Genomic DNA, 14669 nt, shown 5'->3' with positions numbered 1-14669 from the left:
CTATTTCCGAACTTTTAAAAAGTTATTGCTGTTGCAATGTGTCTTCTGACCAAAGGAAACATCTGATTTTTTTTTTTAATAAAGAAATAAAAATAAAAGCCGTCCATTGTTCTGGGTTCCTCGCTGTGCTGTTCAGGTCCCTGCTTGCTTGGACTGCCTCTGTCATGCTTGTTTCGTGAGGTCAGGAGAGCAAAGGCTGAAGCCACAGGAAGCGGATTGCGGAGTTCCTGCTGAGCGGAGCCAGGGAGGGTGTGGCGCCCAGCTGAGCAACCTGGACTCACCCCAGCGTGGCAAAAGGCATATCGATGGCCTATGCCCACTCTTTCTTCAGGTTCCGGAACCGTAAGGTCCCACTACGTAAACGGGGAAACTGAGGCACCGTGCAGATTCGGCAGCACTTGCCAGAACCCCAGGCGACAGCAGAGCCAAGACCCACGCATCTGTTTTCCCTAGGTGTTTTGTTCCCTGGAGAGGCCGAGCGGGGACCTTGCAAGCCTGCAGGAATCCACCCACGGAGAGTTGCCGAGCAGCCATAAAGCCGCACACCTGCCCTGGTGGGCGGGCGACCCCACCCTCGGAAAGCTCCGGACTGGGAGCTGAACAATCCGAGGCGTCTACGAAGTTCCTCTGCGGGGACCAGCGCCTGAGTCACTGGAGGTGCTCACAGCCTCCTCGGTGGCTCCTCCCACCCAGGCCCTGGCCCCGCCTCCTCCCGGCTGCATTCTTCCCGGACCTCGTCCAGGCAGCCTTCTCCGGCGCCACCGCAAGTGAGGAGAGCGAGGAGGGGCAGAGCGAGAGAGGAGGGGCACTGGAACAGGGAGTGGTGAGGGCTGAGTCCTGGGAGGCTGCTGCCGTGAGGACTCCGTTTCCTACCATCCAGTGGGCCCGCAAGCCACGCCTCCCGTCGACGTGCCCTGTGGAGCGTGCAGCCTGCCTGTGCTGGGCGGCATGGGTTCTTCCGGAACGTTTCCAGCTCCGCAGGCTGGCCTCTCGGGGCACAAGAAGCCAAACTGTCGGAGGCAGGCCATGGAAGCACCTTCCCTCCACCCGTCACCCAGCCCCTTCCGAAAACGGTTCCACAGTAGGACACACTTTGGGTGTTCGTGGGCAGTCCCTACGTGAGTGAGGAAGAATGATGTCAGAAGGAAGTGTCTGCAGAGATCGAAGGGGCTGTGACTTTCTGCAGGAACGGCCGCCAGCTGCCCGGGAGCTTGCGTAGAGCAAAAAACGCCCTTCCTTCAGCACCTGCCCTTGCCCTTGAAAACACAGGAGGGAATGGTGGCAGGATTTACGGGAGCAAGGAAAGGCCAGCCCCACCCTTGGCCTCTTGTCATGACTCATGTGTCCAGGCATTCACAGTAAGACAATTCAACTCAACCAGGACGCTGGTGAGCGCCAGGGACCAAGGAGTGTCTTTTCAAATGAAATGGCCAAAGCTGTAGAACCAGGAGTCTGGAGTTTCTCTAATCCAGTTCCTTCACAGTGCACATGGGGAAACTGAGGACCGTGCTAGTACCCGACCCTTGGTCACACAGCCAGGGGGAAGCACTCTTGCCACCTAGAATCCAGGACAGATGGAGAGCAGGCAATTCTCAGACTGGGAAACTTGGGTGACCAGAGAGCCGAATGGAGGACAAGTTAATGAAAAAACCAGAAGCAAAATTAAACAGTATGTCAAGAGCAATAACCAACCAGGCTTACGACTAGAAAAAAAAGCTGTTGTGATCTGAGCATTTGGTCCCACCAAAAGCCACATGCTATGTGGTTTATTTTCAAGGTGGTGGCACTAACAGGCAGGGCCCGAGGCAAGGGGGCAAGTCAGAGGTGGGGGCCTGAGAAACAGCTCAGTGCCTTGTATGAGGAGACTGCTGTCTTGGGAAGGTTGCCTGTGCCCCAAGCTGGGCTACTGACCATTTCCTCCCCGCAGGCAGGAACGGAGAGGGTCACAAGACCCTCCCCTGAGAACCGGCTGCCCCTCCCACTGTGTGTGCGACGCTGCCTTACTCGCGTGTGGCTTCAGGGAAGGACTGCATTACACAGGTCTGAGAGGACCAGGAAGCGATGGGGAAGCCGCCGTCCCTGGCCGGTAAATGCTTGTCATATGTGGTCCTCTGGGAGAGGCGAACCCTACAAGTGACCCCTCGCCCCTGCTCTGTAGTGAAGCCCAGTAAACTTGCAGGTTCCCCGGAGTGGACATTGGTGGCGTTGTGCTTGGTTTGTCCCTGGGGCCTTGAGAGAGGGGACGAATGATGTTTACACGACGTTCCCTGGAAATGAACTTTAGCAACATGGCATTATAAAAAAGACTCAGGGAGAGACACTTGATATGACCTCTGGCCTCTACAAGAGTGCACACACACACACACTCAGAAATCTGAGCTATTGAGACAGCTCAGTGGGTTTGAATCCACACACCCAGCAATGGGGAGGCAGAAAGAGGGGATCCCTGGGGCTCACTGGCCACATGGTTTAGCCAAATCTTTGAGATCCAGATTCACTGAGCAACTCTGCCCCCAAAATAACCTGGAAAGTGATTAAGAAAGGTATCAGTGTTAACCTCTGACCTTCACATGTGTGAACAGATGGTGTGCATACATTCGTGAACATATACACACAATTGATTAATTAATTTAGGCCTAATAAATTCATCTGGTCCCTTACCATCAGGCAAGGACACTGCTCAATAGAAGGACTTACGACCCAGGCTGTCCCCAGAGGCAGGATCTGCTGCCATTTTCATCAGCCTCTGGAAGTGAGAGAAACACACTTTGGTGGCTTATAAGCCACCTAGCTTGAGTTATTTCTTCATAGCAACCCAATAGAAGGAAGCAGAAAGCAATTAAGAAAAACTGAAGCCAGCAGCATCGCACATCGACAAGGAGGATGGACATGAGCAGGCTGTATGGAGTCTATGGGACCACCTGGGGGCAATTGAGAGTTGTCCGGGGGCTGTGAAAATGCGCCTCTGTGGCTCAGTAACCCACCAGTTCCCTGGAGAAGCATTCGAGTGTGTATGCACAGACCCAAGGACCAGGCTTTTTACTGTGCCATCAAGTACGGTCGGGATACACTGAAATGCCTTACATGTCACACGCGGAGGTGACACATCCTCATGCTTCGGAATGGAAGGAAACAGCTGGATAGCACATGCGACTCCATGCAGGGCCACGCACATGGCACATCATTATGTTAATCAGAGAAGGGATGGTCCCCCTTGTGTGATGCAACCAGAGTGCGCCAGCCCCTGGTGCAGGATCAGCTATTGGAGCTGGATTTTGTTTCCACGTGATCCACTCCCCTCTGTGTGACAGCAGCGGCCATCGGTCCTGTCCTGCCAACCACAGAACCCTGCGGAAAGGGCAAGCAGGTTCTAGAGTAGAGGGTAACACCTGTGACTGATATGAACATCCGTGTTGAGGTAAGAGGCGCCTTCTGTGCAGAGAAGACAGAGGACCAGAGGATTTGTGTCTGCCCCATTCGCTCCTGGGGAGGATGGAGTGGGGAATGCTGCTGACCTGCCCTTTATATGGTGTTCTATTTCACGTTCACTTTAAGACTGTTTCTCTCCATCACACAGATGGTGAAAGCTAAATTTTAAACTAAAAAACAGCTGAGCCCTCACGACAGAAGAAATTTAAGACAGTGTAGGCAAGTCCTGTCACTACCACTGTGGTCAGTGTCAGATTTAAAAGCACCTGTCTGTGGACCAGAACTAGCCCATGTTCGTCCTGCTCTGTCCTGCGGTGGTGGGTGAAGGGGTGGGCAGAGAGGACAGTTTGGGGTGGATGGAATAACTTCTTCAGGAAAAGCAAGGAGGAGAAGCTTTCCTGTATCAGCCTTCTTGCAGAGATGATGTTTCCCATTCACCGGCGCTGCTCTGACCATCCATCCGTCCTCACAAAGCAGTCAGAGAGCCAGCACCAACCTGAGCAAGATCAAAGGGACCATCCCCAGCCCTGGGGGAGGGGCCGTCTCACAGAGAAAAGAAGGTGAGGGAAGCTGACTGGTCTGAAAATTGTTCTTTAATAGTTTGATTTCACCCTCTTCTTGTTACCTGGTAACACACATCTTCCTGTAAATCTCCAGCTCCAGCTTCATGCGGCTTGGCAGCTCAATTTCCTCCCAGCCTCCTGGTGACACAACAGGTCCTGCGGTCACCTACATAAGGAAGGCACACAGGGGCTCTAAGACTGTAGCCCGGGTCTCACCACCCTTCTCTGGGAAAGATTTTCAGCCCTGGGAGGGTGGCTTTGTTTCTCCTGTCACCCCCGCTCACTGTCACCCCAGCTTGGAGGCCATTCTAGAATTGATTGCTCCTGCTTTGGGTGGAGGTTAGTTATCTCTGAAACAATTGACCACTCAGTCAAGGAGACTTCCCTGAAACGACAGTGATCTTGGATGTGCACAGCATAAGGAACAATAACTTTAAGTCTATTCCCTGAACCCCTCCTCCTCTCTGCCTGGACCACCCGCAGCCAGTAGATCGTGATGTGCTGGCTAGGGAACATTTTTTGTGTGACACATTCTGTCCTTTGGAATTGGTCTCTGGTGGTATTTTCCAAAGTGACCTCCACACAACTTGGCTCCCATAAAAGGAACATTCTTTCTCTTCTGGTGACTGAGGGAAAAGGAGAATTGTGGAATGAAAGGGTGGTAAAGGGGCTGCTGAAAAACTGAGGTGCTGACAAAGTCCTATACCTGGGTGGAGAAGGCTAAAAGTGCTGTGGCAAGATACTCTGAGCAAAAGCAAGAAGAAAAGGCTTCATTGGCTTATCCTTCCAGGTCACAGTTCCCCATTGAGGGAGGGCAGGGCAGGAGCTCAAGGTGGCAGCTTGAAGCAGAAACTACAGAGGAACGCTTTGGACTGGCTCAGTCACTATTTCTTATTCCCTCAGACCCCGCATAGGGTTGGTGCTGCCCACAGTGGGCTGGGCACCCCACATCAATCACCAATCTACAGACGTAGCCACAGGCCAGCCTGAGCTCCTCAGCTCCTCAGTAGAGCTCTTCCTCCTTGGTGACCTCCTTGGATCACGTTGTCATTGAGAACTGACCATCCCAGCTCAGTCATCTGGCCTCAGTAATAACTCAGACAAGCAACAGTGCAAGGCAGAGAAGGGGCGTTTATTCACTGTGGCCACAAGTGCATCCTCAGAATCCTGATAGGAATTTAGGTTTAAACAGAAGGCAAGGGGCAGGCACGGGTGAGCATTCCTGGCCAACGTGGGATCCTGTTCACCATTACCCTGATTCCACTTACCCACAACATTCTAATGTGTTGTTAGAATGTGTCTTCTTGGGAGACAACCCTGTCCCAAACACACACACTTCAGGTTGGCAACAAGAGCTCAGCCTTTTCTTCTCCCAACACAAGTCCCTGGAGGAAACACCAATCTTGGGGTCCAACGTCTTACCAGCTTGATAACGGGGTCTTTAGATCTGTGGTTCTCAACTTACGCATCGTGACCCTTTGGGGGTCAAATGGCCTTTTCACAGGGATCGCCTGAGACCATAGGAAAACAGATGTTTACATTAAGATTCACAGCAGTAGCAAAATTACAGTCATGATTGCAATGACAATGGCTGCATGGTTGGGGTCCCCGAAGGAGGAAGTGTGTTAAGGGCCACAGCGTTTGGGAGCTGGAGAACGGCTGCCCTGCTGCCAGAGCTGTGCCCCTTCGCCTTGGTCTGCGGTCCGGTGGCCTCCAGGACCACGCTCCTAGAAATACCCCAGAGGACGCTGACTGGAAAATGTTCTCAGGAAAATTGCTCAGGAGGAAACGAGGTGTGGAAAGGAAGGAAGTGGCCAGGGACCAGGGAGCCCCCGGGTCTCTCCCTGAGGTGCCCCGCCAGTGCTGGCTCAGTGTGTGCGGGCCCCGCTCTGTGAGGGAAAGTCGGTGTGAGTGTGTGGCAGGCAGCGGAATCCAGGAGTGCGAACCACCTCGGCTCTTCATCCCCTGCGGGGAGCAAGGCCTGTTTATCTTCTAAGATCCTCCTCCGAACTATCCTCTTTGAGCCCCGCGTCCTCCCTGGCGCTCTGTCGCTTTGTCAGCACCTCACCCCTGTTCACTACACTGCAGGCCACACTCGGAGGCTCTGTCCCTCCCAAACACTCTCCTCACCTCCTAAGTGCTGGTTGGGTCAGCTGCCCTCTCCAACCGCATTTCCCGTTGGTCGCTCTGTGGCAAGCACTGCTCTCTGGATTCCAAGAACGCAGACGTAAAGTAAGATGGAACCGGGGCTGGAGAGGTGGCTCTGGGGTTGCAGGCGCTGGCTGCTCTTGCAGAGGACCTGGCTCGGGTTCCCAGCGCCCACATGTACTTCACTGCAGTCCCAGCGGACCGTATGTACGCGCCCTTCTGCTCTCCGAGGACACTGCATATGCGTGTTACACTTACATACATGCAGGCAAGCACTCGTACACATGAAATAAAAATAAATTTAAAAATTTAAAAGAAAAAGAAGAAAATCCAAGTCCCCACTTTCTTGATTTTAACAGCCCTCTCGCTCCCTCCCTACCTCCGATGAATCGTCATGTTGAAGAGACTAGGGAAAGGCAGTGCAGGCGCACACACTGGCAGTCTGAACACTGGGAAAGCTGGGGTAGGGAGCAAGGCCGAGGGCAGGTATTGTCTACACAACACGATTCTGTCTCAAAAACCGAGACAGACAAAACCCTAAACGAGCCACAGCTTAAAATGAGGCATTATTCTCCCCCTCTTGCACCAGAAATTGCCAAAGTGACCCCAACTAGATTTTGAAAGCACCCCACCACAAGAGAGTCCTCTGAGCTGGTTCTGTCTTCCGGGCCTCCCCACCGCCCCGTGCAAACCAGCTGGGGACAGGAGACGGGGCCGTGAAGGGACAAGAAAGCCATGACCTTCTCTTGTCCTCTTGACACATCTCCTTGGAACCACCAGTCCACGCAGCAATGGCGTGGAAGAGATGGCAGTAGATTCGATTAGTGCTTAAAAGAGGACCTGGCTGTGTTTGACCATTAGAAGTGGTCAGAAAATAAAGGAATCTGCCAAGACAAATTAAAGACTAGGGAAGGCAGAGCCAGAGCTCAGCCCTGGCTGAGAAAAACACTCGCATTTGTATCTCAGCTACTTGAACGTCCTGAGTGGGGTGATTCTCTTAATTGACCTATTTTCTTTAATCCCTTCTAGCTTTTCAGAGCTCATTCTGTGTGTCCTGATAGGGCTGAGAAGGAGGTCCAGAGGCGTCCTCTCTGGCCTCTTCTGTCTGCCTCACTCCCACACTGAGGGTGGATGATGAAGGCAGGCTCTGGTGTGCCCCAGCCTCAGGTCTTCCGTGAAGTCTCAGAGGCGTCTGTCCGGCAGCCGTGATCCCCCCTGAGGGTGGACTCTGTGATGAGCCCAGTTCATCCCATATTTGGAATTGCAGAGCTACAGGTCCCCAGAACAAAGGTAGGAAGGACTGCAAAACACAGAAGCTGACAGGTGACCCGCAGGAGCCTGACAAAGGTCACTCTGACGTCTTGACATTCCTGTTTATCTGCATACTTCTGAAAGGCAATTTAAATCATGCGGGGCCTTTAAAATCTCCCTTTGAGAGAATCAAATTATGAGGGAGAATAAGAATGAGTGGATGTTATTTACATGGTTTAGGTTTCCTCTTCTGAAAGGGAAACATAGCACATGCACACACACTGGGACAATAAAATGGTTACAAAGTCACATTCAATGCTAACATGGTCACATTGTTCGAGCTTTATTTACAGAGCATCTTTGCAGAAAGTCCTGTTGGATAGCTCTAGATTAGATGCTTCCCAGAGGCTGAAAGCAGAGCAGAATGAACTAAGAGGAGCTAGTTGCTGATCACAGGGAAGGGCTCCTGTCAGAGGGCCAAGGCGTTCAGTAGAGAGAAGGATTCTACACAAACTGCTTCGGGACACCCCTGCCTCCAGTGGGTGTGACAGAGTTTCCCAAGGGGGGGGGCTTCTCTCCAGGGGGCAAAGTCCAGCCGTGGAGCCTTGAGCAGGTGCAGCAGGCTGGACACAGCAAGAACAGATTTGCACTGTTCATCATGCTCCCAGGGAGAGAGATAATACCACAGGTCCAAGCTGGGAGGCCTGGGGACTCCACCGAGACAGCAGGAAGGAATGACAGACAGACATCATTCCGTCCTTCCTGCTGTCCCGTCCTTTGTTTGTAAACTTTTTCATGGAAATTAAATCTAGAAAATCAAGGCCTAGAAGCCTAATCCAGATAGTTCTCTCAAGAAATGTGTCAGAAAGTGGCAGCCCCAGGCTGAGGCTATGACAAGTGCGTGCCTGGCAAGCTAAAAGCCCTGAGCTCAATTACCCTAAACCAGGCACGGTGGGAGGTGAGGGCAGGAGGATCAGGACTTCAAGGCCAGATAGGGATGCACGAGACCCCATCTCAGTCCCCTTTGGCTGTCCTAGCCGCCACGGCTCACCTTGGCATAGTGGTGTTTAGCAAACACTGTTGAATTCATTAACTAATCCCCTGTCACTCACATGAAAAGACGGGATAGTTGCCCAGGGCAGCATTTACCCATTGATGTGGGCACCAAGGGTGGTGTTTATCAGCAGGTCCCTGAGGCCGGCAGCCACTGCTCAGTTCCACTGTCCTGTATAAGGACAGCTGGGCATGGATTGTAGCCCAGTGCTGGGAGTTAGATGTCGGAAGATCCCTGAGCTCACTATGCAGACGGCGTAAGCTGACCTGGTGAGCTCCAGACCAAAGAGAGACTGTCTCCAAAACCAAGACAGATGCACCTGAGACTGTCTTTTCTGTCCTGTGCACACTCACACGAGTGTAAAAGACATTTTAATTTTCTTTTGCTGAGGATAAGGTAAGTTAATTAACCCTTCTCTCCAGCCTATGTAATTTTGAGAGTGCCCTAGCCATGTGGCTGAGGTCAGCTTAAGTGACGTGTGATTTAGCTGTAAACACACTCATGGGTGTGTAAATGTCTTTCTGAAGCTGGAAGTCCTGCCTGGTACAGGACTTCAAAAGTAGCTCGGGGAAGAGTGGAGCTTCAGGACTGACTCGGTGCAGTACAGGTGGTCATAGAATTGTGGGCAAAAAACTTAGAAAAACAATGTTTGATGGCCAAGAAAACAGACACTTTCAGGTAGGTGAGCAAAGCGGGAGAAAGCCAGGGAACAGCAAGCAGAGCTTGCACACAGCTGTGCTTTCCGTGTGGGTGGCCATTGTGTGAACCCAGGTTGAAACCTCATTAACTTAATGTGACCAGGACCTGGGACTGGGGGTGGTCGCTTGGTTCTTCCACTCTACCAAGCACCCACCAGGCTCCTGGCTCACCCCATACATAAACCTCAATATACTAGACAGCCTGATAAGATTATGGCTGTCGAGCACGGATCAAATGGTCATACACGTGTGGTGGTTGGTTTTAAGTGTCAGTGTGACACAGTCTAGAATCATCTGGCCTTTGAAGAAGCCTCTGAGAGAATCTGGGAAGGCTAGCCTTAACTGTGTTCATGGGTATGGGAAGGCCTGTCCCCCGAGGGTGGCACCATTGCCTAGGCTTGGTGTGAGAAGGCCCACCCACTGAGGGCAGTACCATTGCTTAGGCTTGAGGACCTTGCACTGTGCAGGTGGAGAGGCACCAATGTGCACTGACTCTTGACGTGTTCTCTTGTCCGTGGGTGTAGTGTGCTAGCTGCTTCAAGACCCTCCACCTGACTTCCCTGAAATGATGGGGAACGGTAATCCAGATAAGCCCTCTCTCCCTTACGTTATCACCGCAACAGGAACAAACTGAGAGTAAGCCAACTGCAGTGATGTGACGCTCCGCCAAGGGAAGAGCCAGCCTGGGCACATAGCCCCGGGTAGCATGCTTCACTAGCTTGCATGAGGCCCTGGGTCTAGTCCCCACCTCCATGTAAATTAAGCATGAGGGTTCAAGGTTATTCTTGAGGTCAGCCTGGCACAACATCAGATTCTGTCTCAAACACAAACAGACCAAGCAAGCTGGCAGAGGCCGGTCTCCAGCACCCTCTGGGTGTGTTGTTGTCTCCTTCCCAGTCCTGAGCCAGCTTGCAACTATGGGGGCTTGGGGTTCTCGTTTGGAGGCAGGTAACCATGGGTGCCCCCCCTGACTGGGTGCACAGGCAAAGGATGGGTGCCAAGAAAGTAAGCAGTGACTGAAGGGTGGCAGTGAAGGGGGAGGGGGAGCGGGCTCAGCACAGTGGAGCAGGAGCCTGGACTGTGAGAGCCCGAGGCCAGTGTCCCTCATGAGGCCATTGTCAGAGTGGGACTGGGCTCCACAGAAGGAGCAGACACCCATAGCTGGAAGTCCTCCTCACCCCGTGCTTTTGCCCCTCCAGGGGGCACCTGAAATATCTGAGACCATCCTGGTTACCTCAGTCTGGAGAGGGGCTGCTGCCAGCAAGGATGCCAAGGATGTCACTCAATGCCCCAAGAACTATATGGTCCAAACTCAGGAAGACCAAGACCAAGAAACTGCTTCCTGGGGACTAAGCACAAGCCTGCAGGGGAGTGAGTCTTCTGAGCATGCACTTCTGCACACGGGCGTGTCTGCACACACACTCATGAGGAGACTGGAGGTCACCAACAGGCATGCTCTTTGATCTCTCCCCACCTTAGCTTTTGAGGCAGGCCCTCTCCCAGATCCTGGCTGTCATGGTCGACAGGCGGGCCAGCTCCAGGGATGGCTGGCTTCTGCCTTCCTCCTCCCCACCCCCAGAGCTAGGAAACTAACCTGAGGTGCCCACGCTTGCACATCTCTCCAGTCCATGCCCTGCCCCATTTATTCATCTTGTGCCATAAATGGGTTCTAAGGGTGGCCCATGCCCTTTCCCACATCTGCTTCTCTTGGCCATAAAGAGCCCACCCACCCTCACCATGAGCTGCTCAGGGAACACCCTCACCTTCTCCCCTGCCAGAGTGGAGCCTCCCAGGGCTACCAAGGTTCCCTCACTCTATCCCCAGCCCCAGGGGAAGGGGAGCTCCTTCCCCCTGTTGACAGCAGGACTCTGAGAACAGATCTCCTGGAGGCCTGCTGCTCCCAGGTAGGCATCCCTGGGATGAAGGCAGGCAGCGAGTTCTGTCGAAGACAGCATCTCTGCTGCCATTCCAATCCCTAGAGACAGTGGTAGGTGTAGGTGAGGGGCAGGGGCAGCCATGTTCACAGTAGGGGAAAAACATCGGAAGCTCACAGCCTTCCCACAAAGCTTGCCTCCAGCCGCTGACCCTGCATGGAACCTCCTCCTGGCTCTCAGGAAGCGGATGCAGCATGAACCGGCCAAGCACACCCTGAGTGGGTAGCGCTTATCCATGGGAGGGCAGGACTCTCGCTCACTCAGCCCACTGGTGTCCAGGCCTCTGCCATGTTGTGGTTGTCTTCTCTCCCTGTATGGCTCACCTACACTTGTTCTAACCAGATCTCTGTGGCGTCTGGTGGCCACCAAACCCAGCTGACCCACCCCTTGATCCCATTCATAACCACTCTCCCCACTCCCCCTCTACCCCACCAGCCCAGCTTCCACATTGCCTCCATCTGGGTGACTGCAGATATAACTGGCTTTCATAACTCTGCCTTTTGACCTTTTGGCACTCGATTTGTAGCAGAGGATGACCTTGAACTCTGACCCTTCAGCCTGGTGTGAGGGCCCAGGGCTGACTTCACTCATTAGGCAAGCCCTCAGCCAGCTAAACCACCCAAGTCTGTCTTGTGATCCTTAAGAAACATGGCTCTACTCGGCGGCCTCCTTAAAGCCCTTGGAACACTTACCTTTGCTTCTAGAAAACTCCAGATTCCTTAATGCTAGATGAAAGGTCTTACCTGGATTCAGTCTCAGCTTATCTCTGGGCAGCCAAGCCCTGGGGAAAGATGACTTCATGAGAGAGAGGGTAGGGACGTTGAGGGGAGGGAGAGGTGGGGAGGCTAGGTGTGTGGCCCTGGCCCTGTGCTTTGTTTGTTCAGTGTGTGAATGTGGGGTCAGAGAAGGCAGTCAAGCATCCCTCTCAGTCTCTGCCTCAACTTCTTGAGACGGGGTCTCCCAGTTGATGTGGAACTCACGGATTCAGCTAAACTGATTGGCCAGTGAGCCGCAGGTTCTCTCCTGCCTCCACCTCCGCAGCTCTGGGTTCCGGGATGAACCCCTGCACCTCATTCTCCAAGGGTGCTGGGACTCTGAGTTCTCATACTTGCACGCTTTTCTCTGTCAAGCCCGGAGCTCTGCTTCTTGGTCAGCCCAGCCAGGGCAACCATTCACAGCCCAGGACCCCCAGTGGGGCTAGTCCAGAGGTTCTCAATCTGTGGGTGCGACCCCTTTGCCAACCCTCTGTCTCTGGAAGTATTTCTATTGCCAGTCATAACGGTGGCAAAACCACAGCTACGGAGTAGCAATAAAAATTACCATTTGTTACATTACCAGTCAAAACAGTAGCCAAATGGCAGCTGTGAAGTAGCAAGAGAAGTAATTTTATGGCGGGGTCACCACAGCCTGAGGAACTGTATTAAGGGGTCTCAACGCTCGGGAGGGTGCGCCCGCTGCTCTAGTCCATCCTAGTCCCCCTCAGAGGAGGGTGTTTCAGGGCACCAGCCTCCCGGGCTCTCCCCGCAGCGACCTCGGAGTAACAAGGTACTGGCCAGCGTTCCTCCTGCTCCCGCACGGGAAGGTCACACCGATGTCTTCCAGCGTAAGCAGAGCTGGGGGTTACTTGGTCACAAGGGTACCCTAGGGCCCTGGCCATCCTGTTTCCAGGATGGGACTAAAGCTGCAAGTCCAGGTTGGCAGAGCTCGATGGAAACGAGGGACACACCACAGACACACACGGTTGGACACTTGGTACCCTTAGAGTGCACCGTTTGGGAAGGTTGTGGAAGCTTTGGAGGCGGAGCCTGCCTGGAGGAAGTACGTCACTGGGGCGTGGCCTGAGGAGCTGTCGCTTGAGGCCACTTCCTGTTCACTTTCTGATCCCTGCGTGTAGCTGCAGCGAGACCAGGTACCTCACACCATTGCACATGATTCCCCAGGCTGCACCAAGGAAACAACCAACACAAGGAACCGCACCGAGGGACGCCGAGTTAGAGTCTGGTCAGGAGAGTCACCCAGGGCGAGACGTGCAGTCGCCTCAGACGGCGGCTTTCCCGGAGGCGAGTGCCCCAAGCTAGCCCCATGCCCGCAGCGGCCCCCGCCCGCCTTCAGAGTTGGTTTAAGATCTGCAGATCTGTCCAGCACGGGGGATCCGAGACGGGCATCCACGTGGCCCGTGTGACGGGCAGCAAGCGCTGGGGGCAGATACTCCAGGAAACAAGCAGCGTGAGCGAAGGCTGTGCACGCGTGCTCCCGGAGGCCGCTTGATCAGCCTTTGCCTGACTTCCGGTCCAGATTGTTTGAGACCATACACCTTCTCTTCTGCGCATACTCATTCTAAAAAGTGATGGCGTCCTTGTGCTGTGGACTTCGAGACCCCGGGTTAAAGACCTCCCGACGCAGTGATTATAATTAGCCAGATGTGTTCGAACGGTAGCCGGACTGCAGTCTCTGCGCCAGGTCAGAGATGAGCGTGCTCTTAAAGGTGAAAACCACAAGGCCTTGGTATCTGCAAAGCCTGGTTCCGGGCGAAGTGCTGTTCTGCCCCGCCAAGATTAGTCACATCAGCCTCAAAATAGACCCTGAATGTCTGGTAAGCTGGCTACAGAAGGCCAAGTGGCAGTTAGTTACCCTGTAACAAACATGGTCATCACTGTTTCTGGGGCTGGGCGGAAGAGTCAGAGGCTGGTAACTTCTCCGAAATTGAGTCAGACAAAGGACTGTTAGGTACCAAGATGGATGCTTAGCATAAAATGGGGTTTCTTTAGCCGTCGGTTTCCCACCGGCTTTGGGTCATATGAATCATTGATTCGTGTTGAGGTACAGGTTGTACTGAGCTTGTAGGGTTAATAATATTTTAACCAGTTTATGATACAAGGGCGTGTGGTAACACCCAGACACAACAGGAGAGAGATTAGTTGGCCAGGAATATTTTATATAAGTATGTATGTATGTTCCTTCCTCATGTATACATATATTACATACATATATATATGAGGAAGGACAGAGAGCAAGACTTCGGCCTTTTCTCATGGGGTTCCAATTCCAAATGCTCAGCAGGCAGTTTCCATAACCTTTAGCTCAGGGGCACATTATGCAGGAATTTATGGCTGGACTAAGTGACCAGAGACCAGCTTTCTAAAGGATAGTTAGTAAGTATTCTCAGGAATACTTTCATGAGATGGCATGGCTACACTTCTGACATTTTCACACATACAGAGCCTGTACTCTGCTCCCATCCACACCTTCTGTACAGGATGGTCCTCTGAGCCAGACTGCCGCCATCTCCATCCTGTCAGCTGTGCCTCCTTGAAGATGGCCCTCAGAGAAGCAGAAGTGGGGAGGGTCAGTAACAGTCTAGGAGAGCCTAGGGAAGGGGCTCCATGCACACAGCCGTGGGGGATGTCCTCATTCATGGGGTACAGACCTTCCAGCGTGGCGCTTTGAGGCCGCCCACGCTCCTCTCCGGAGCCCGCCCACGCTCCTCTCCGGAGCCCGCCATCCATGCTTTGTGGGCAAGCCCAGGAAACTCAGTGGTTCCCAGTAGTTAACTTTGGAAGGACTGTGCCTGTTGGTTATTAGGGTCCTGGGA

Source organism: Meriones unguiculatus, chromosome 6 (genome assembly GCF_030254825.1).
Source record: "Meriones unguiculatus strain TT.TT164.6M chromosome 6, Bangor_MerUng_6.1, whole genome shotgun sequence".
NCBI lineage: Eukaryota > Metazoa > Chordata > Mammalia > Rodentia > Muridae > Meriones > Meriones unguiculatus.
Note: the sequence above shows the minus strand (reverse complement) of the source record.